The sequence below is a fragment of the Chrysemys picta genome, chromosome 3, assembly GCF_011386835.1.
Source record: "Chrysemys picta bellii isolate R12L10 chromosome 3, ASM1138683v2, whole genome shotgun sequence".
Classification (NCBI taxonomy): domain Eukaryota; kingdom Metazoa; phylum Chordata; order Testudines; family Emydidae; genus Chrysemys; species Chrysemys picta.
Window position 1 is genome coordinate 160,038,684 of NC_088793.1, and position 6,041 is coordinate 160,044,724.

Here is a 6,041-nt window from a genome sequence, read left to right on the forward strand (position 1 = left end):
AAACATCATGCAATGAGATATTTGAAAGCTGGGTGTTGTAGAAGCAGCAGCTGTTTTCTATAAACAGAAAAAAAACATGAAAAGTCTCAAAAACGTAGACTCATTAAAAACCCAATGAACAAAAGTATCTAGCTAATTTCATGAAGTGGGCCTAGGGTTTCACTGTGGTGGTGGTGGGGTCTACTGGAGCTGTGATTAAAAAAACAGACAGGAGCACCTCTGCAGTCCTGTGATGATGGGGCATATGCCCCCACACGGCAAACAAACGGGAGAGTTATACCGACCTAAGTTGGTAGAGGTGCCAACCCTAGGCAGGGCGGGGCACGCAGTCCCTGCTCTCTAGGGTTACCATATTTTGTGCCTCCAAATGGAGGACACTCCACGGCCCCGCCCCCAGTCCCGCCCACACCCCTGCCCAACCCCGCCCCCTCCCCAAAGTCTCCGCCCCCTCCCCTGCTTCCCGCGAATATTTGATTCGCGGGAAGCCTGAAGCAGGTAAGGGGGGTGTGGGGGGAGGAGGCGCGGCCCAGGCTGGCCCCCCGGCGTTTCCAGCCTGGGTCAGCTCGGGCCCTGGGGTGCCGGCCCCGGCCGACCACCCCCGGCCTGCCCAGCACTGCCGGCCCCCGGCGCACCCCCCGGCTCCCGGCCCCGGCTCCCCACCGGCCCGGCTGACCCGGGTCCCCGCCGGCCCGGCTCCCCGCGGGCCGGGGTCCCCGCCGGCCCGGCTGACCCGGCTCCCCGCGGGCCGGGGTCCCCGCGGGCCCAGCTGACCCGGCTCCCCGCCGGCCCGGCTCCCCGCGGGCCCGGCCGACGCGGCTCCCCGCCGGCCGGGGTCCCCGCCGGCCCGGCTCCCCGCCGGCCGGGGTCCCGGCCGACCCGGCTCCCCGCCGGCCCGGCTCCCCGCGGGCCCGCCTGACCCGGCTCCCCGCCGGCCCGGCTCGCCCGGCTCCCCGCCGGCCCGGCTGACCTCCCGATTTTCCGGACATGCCCGGCTTTTGGGGATTTCCCCCCGGACGGGGATTTGAGCCCCCAAAAGCCGGACATGTCCGGGAAAATCCGGACGTATGGTAACCCTACTCTCTGCCAGCAAAGCCGAGGCTGTGGGAACCCGCCCTGCTTTCCCCAGGGCTTTGCTCTCCCTTCTGCCCGCAGCCCAGCCCCGCTCCTGGCACTGCTCCCCGCGGGGCCCCGCTACGGGAGCGGTGCGGCAGCGCGAGAAGGGCCCCAGCAGGCAAGGCAGGGGCTCAAGCCCTGCAGAGCAGGACCGGGTCGCTGCGCGCTGCGCTAGCCCCCCTCCCCCCTCCACACACACACACGCGCGCGCGCGCGCCAAGGGCGGGAGTCGCAGGGCCCCAGTGCTCAGCGGCTCGGGCGGGGGGCCCAGAGGGGGGTTTCCGGGGTGAAACCGGCGCGCCGCGGTTTTGTCCTTCAGCGTCAGCGGCCGGTAGCGAAGGCGAAGAGCAGCGGCTGCAGCGTCCCGTGTGTCTCCCCTACGCTCTGCCAGCCCGGCGTGCGGGGGACCGGTCCCAGCCCCCCCAGCGCGGTGCTGCCGGTGAAGCAAGCAGGGGCTAGATGCGTAACAACTTCCCTGCAGCCTGCAGCGGGACTCGCCCTGCTGGGGCTCGTTGCTTTGGTCTCCGCTCCGGGGCTGTGCAAGGGGCGGAAGCGCCGCAGCCCCCGCGCTGGGCGCGTGCAACAGAGCAGAGCGGCTGGAGCTACCTGCGGCCCGGAGCTGCCCTTCTCCCCTTGCTGCCCTAAAATGATTTTATTTAGCACATTCTCGCAAACAAAATAAGTTTAAGGCCCCAGCGAGGATCGAACTCGCGACCCCTGGTTTACAAGACCAGTGCTCTAACCACTGAGCTATGGAGCCACCTATCATTTCTGTTGATCTAAATGCATGGTAATGTACTGTTTCTTCATCGCTAATACAATTATTACTGTAAACCAGGACACTCTTTAATCCGAATTACCTCTTTTTTACTGCATCTGGAAACTCCTCTGGTTCAGTAGCGGGTATTTTACTATTATTTTTTAAAATCACGGACTTAAAAAAAAATATAATGAAAACTCTTTGTTGTCAGAGCTGAGTTAAAAATTTCCCAGGTCCTAACCTTTCCAAACTTTGATGTGGGGAGAACCTGGAGCCAACTTTTGTTGCAATAAATAGACTAATATAAATGTCAGCAATAATATGGCCATTGATAGTAACTGAATAAAAATTAAGGTAAATGTACAAGTATCTATATATTTACATTACACTCAATATGTTTATATCAGGCTCAGCCTAGTCCAAGTATGTAATCAGAGCACATGATCATCAGGTGTGGTATATACAGTACACACCAGACAGTATAATGAACACTCCTAATTAGGATTTTCCTGCAGCTGACATAGGTAAAAAGTGTGCTAATGCATTATTTTCAGTAGATGAGCAGACTGAAGGAATCAAATCCACCAAACACTAACTCAGTGACCATTTCTGTGAGACAGCACCATCCCCACAGAAATAAGACTGGAAATAGAAATATAGGACAAAACAATATTTAAAAGGCAGCCCCAAAATGGGTTACCCTGAGTTTGCAGTGTTGTTGTAGCAGGGTTGATCCTAGGATATTAGAGAGCCAGGGTGGCTGAGGTAATATTTCTTATTGGATCAACATCTGTTGGTTCAAGCTTTCAAGCTGCACAGGGCACTTCTTCAGGTCCGGGGAAGGTACTTGTTATAGCTAAATACAAGGTGGAACAGATTCTTTAGCATAAGTGGTTAGCACATATTCTAAGGCACCATTCAAGGTGAAGTGGCCTGTTAACATGCCGGCAGTCATAGGACAAAAAAAAAAGGGAGCTAGTGGGTTACAGATTGCAGTAGTAAGCTATTAAAAATCATGGTCTTAATAAAGGCACTGTTCAGTTATGTAGCTTGGGAAAAGGGCTAAGATAAACAGCAGAAAGTCACTCTTATACCATCAATGTAGGCCCAGGGACTATATCAATATGACTGGTAAAACTTTTCCTCAAAGACAAGCCCCTAGCACAGGGGTCGGCAACCTTTCAGAAATGGTGTGCCAAGTCTTCGTTTATTCACTCTGACTTAAGGTTTCGCGTGCCAGTAATACATTGTAATGTTTTAGAAGGTCTCTTTCTATAAGTCTATAATATATAACTAAACTATTTTTGTATGTAAAGGTTTTTAAAATCTTTAAAAAGCATCATTTAAAATTAAATTAAAATGCAGAGCCCCCTGGACCGGTGGCCAGGACCTGGGCAATGTGAGTGCCACTGAAAATCAGCTCGCGTGCCATCTTTGGCACGCGTGTCGTAGATTGCCTACTCCTGCCCTAGCATCTACATTATTTGTAAAGCCATAGCACCAGGATACATCATGAATAGGCCCAGAGAATGCTTTTTAGGAGATAAAAAGAAACTTGGCTATCTTCTGTCTAAACTGTGTGTATATGTATAACAAAGGCAATCATCTATTGGTCACACATGTTTGTGATATTTTCAGACCATCCCACGCACCCCTTTCCCATTCCATTTTTGGCACATGCCAATCTGCTTGGGTGCTAACAGAGTCAGACTGAAGTGCCTCTAACATCTATGCATACAGTTGTCCTTTAGCATGGGTTTACATGCCTGAATATCTAGCCCTCGGTGTGATATAGGCTATGTCTACACTACGGGATTACTCCGAATTTACAGAATTCGATTTTTGGTAACCGATTTTATAAAGTCGAGTGTATGCGGCCACATTAAGCACATTAATTCGGTGGTGTGCGTCCATGTACTGAGGCTAGCATCGACTTCCGGAGCGTTGCACTGTGGGTAGCTATCCCATAGCTATCCCATAGTTCCTGCAGTTTCCTCCACCCATTGGAATTCTGGGTTGAGATCCCAATGCCTGATGGGGCCAAAAACATTGTCGCAGGTGGTTCTGGGTACATCCTCTCCCTCCCTCCGGGAAAGCAATGGCAGACAACTGTTTCACGCCTTTTTTCCTGGGTGAACAGTGCAGATGCAATACCACGGCAAGCCTGGAGCCCGCTCAGCTCAAGACAGCAGTCATGAACATTGTAAACACCTCGCGCGTTATCGTACATTTATGCTGAACCAGAACCTGCAAAACCAGGCGAGGAGGAGTAGGCTATGGCTGCGCGGCGACGAGAGCGATGAGGACATGGACATGGAATTCTATCAAACCGCGGGCCCCGGCGTTTTGGAGATCATGCTGTTAATGGGGCAGTTTATAGCCGTAGAACGCAGATTCTTGGCCTGGGAAACAAGCACAGACTGGTGGTACCATATAGTGTTGCAGGTGTGGGGCGATTCCCAGTGGCTGCGAAACTTTCGCATGTGTAAGGGTACTTTTATGGAACTATGTGACTTGCTTTCCCCTGCCCTGAAGTGCCAGAATACCAAGATGAGAGCAGCCCTCACAGTTGAGAAGCGAGTGGCGATAGCCCTGTGGAAGCTTGCAACGCCAGACAGCTACCGGTCAGTCGGGAATCAATTTGGAGTGGGCAAATCTACTGTGGGGGCTGCTGTGATGCAAGTAGCCAAAGCAATCACTGAGCTGCTGCTACCAAAGGCAGTGACTCTGGGAAATGTGCAGGTCATAGTGGATGGCTTTGCTGCAATGGGATTCCCTAACTGTGGTAGGGCGATAGATGGAACCCATATCCCTATCTTGGCACCGGAGCACCAGGGTAGCCAGTACATAAACTGCGAGGAGTACTTTTCAATGGTGCTGCAAGCACTGGTGGATCACAAGGGACGTTTCACCAACATCAACATGGGATGGCTGGGAAGGGTTCATGACGCTCGTGTCTTCAGGAACACTACTCTGTTTAAACAGCTGCAGCAAGAGATTTACTTCCCAGACCAGAAAATAACCGTTGGGGATGTTGAAATGCCTATAGTTATCCTTGGGGACCCAGCCTACCCCTTAACGCCATGGCTCATGAAGCCATACACAGGCAGCCTGGACAGTAGTCAGGAGCTGTTCAGCTACAGGCTGAGCAAGTGCAGAATGGTGGTAGAATGTGCATTTGGATATTTAAAGGGTCGCTGGCACACGTTACTGACTCGCTCAGACCTCAGCCAAACCAATATTCCCATTGTTATTGCTGCTTGCTGTGTGCTTCACAATCTCTGTGAGAGTAAGGGGGAGACCTTTATGGCGGGGTGGGAGGCTGAGGCAAATCGCCTGGCCGCTGATTACGCTCAGCCAGACACCACGGCGATTAGAAGAGCACACCAGGAAGCGCTGCGCATCAGAGAAGCTTTCAAAACCAGTTTCATGACTGGCCAGGCTACGGTGTGAAAGTTCTGTTTGTTGAAAACCTGCCCCTTGATTGACTCATTCCCTGTAAGCAAATCACCCTCCCCCCTTCGATCACAGCTTGCTTTCAAAGGAAATAAAGTCACTATTGTTTAAAAATCATGTATTCTTTATGAATTGATTATAAACATAGGGAGAGAACTGCCCGGGTGGGGTTTGGGAGGAGGATAGGGGGGAAGGAAAAGGCCACTAAAAAAGTTCAAAGTAATGACAGCCTTTTGCTTGGGCTGTCCACTGGGGTGAAGTGGGAGGGTGCACGGAGCCTCCCCCCCGCCACGTTCTTACACTTCTGGGTGAGGAGGCTATGGAACATGGTAAGGGGGGAGAGAGGTTATACAGCGGCTGCAGCGGCACTCTGTGATCCTGCTGCCGTTCCTGAAGCTCCACCAGACGCCAGAGCATGTCCATTTGATCAAGCAGCAGCCCCAGCGTTGCAGCCTGCCACCTCTCATCTCGAGCGTCCCTGCTGTCCTCACGTTCACTGGCATCTTTCCTGTACTTTGATACCGTGTCCTTCCACTCATTCAGATGAGCTCTTTCATTGCGGGTGGATTCCATGATTTCAGAGAACATTTAGTCTCGCGTCCTTTTTTTTTGCCACCTTATCTGAGATAACCTTCAGGACAGAGGAGGGAGGCTTGAAAAATTTGCAGCTGCGGGAGGGAGGGAAAAAAGGTAGAGAAGTATTTAAAAAGTT

At 52.7% G+C, this 6,041-nt stretch overlaps 1 non-coding gene across 1 annotated transcript; it reads right to left on the reverse strand.

Moving 5' to 3' along the window:
• Positions 1-1,800: 1,800 nt before the first annotated feature.
• Positions 1,801-1,873, reverse strand: TRNAT-UGU (transfer RNA threonine (anticodon UGU)). Its single transcript has one exon. It is a non-coding gene; the product is annotated as a tRNA-Thr (tRNA).
• Between the last annotated feature and the right edge of the window lie 4,168 nt (positions 1,874-6,041).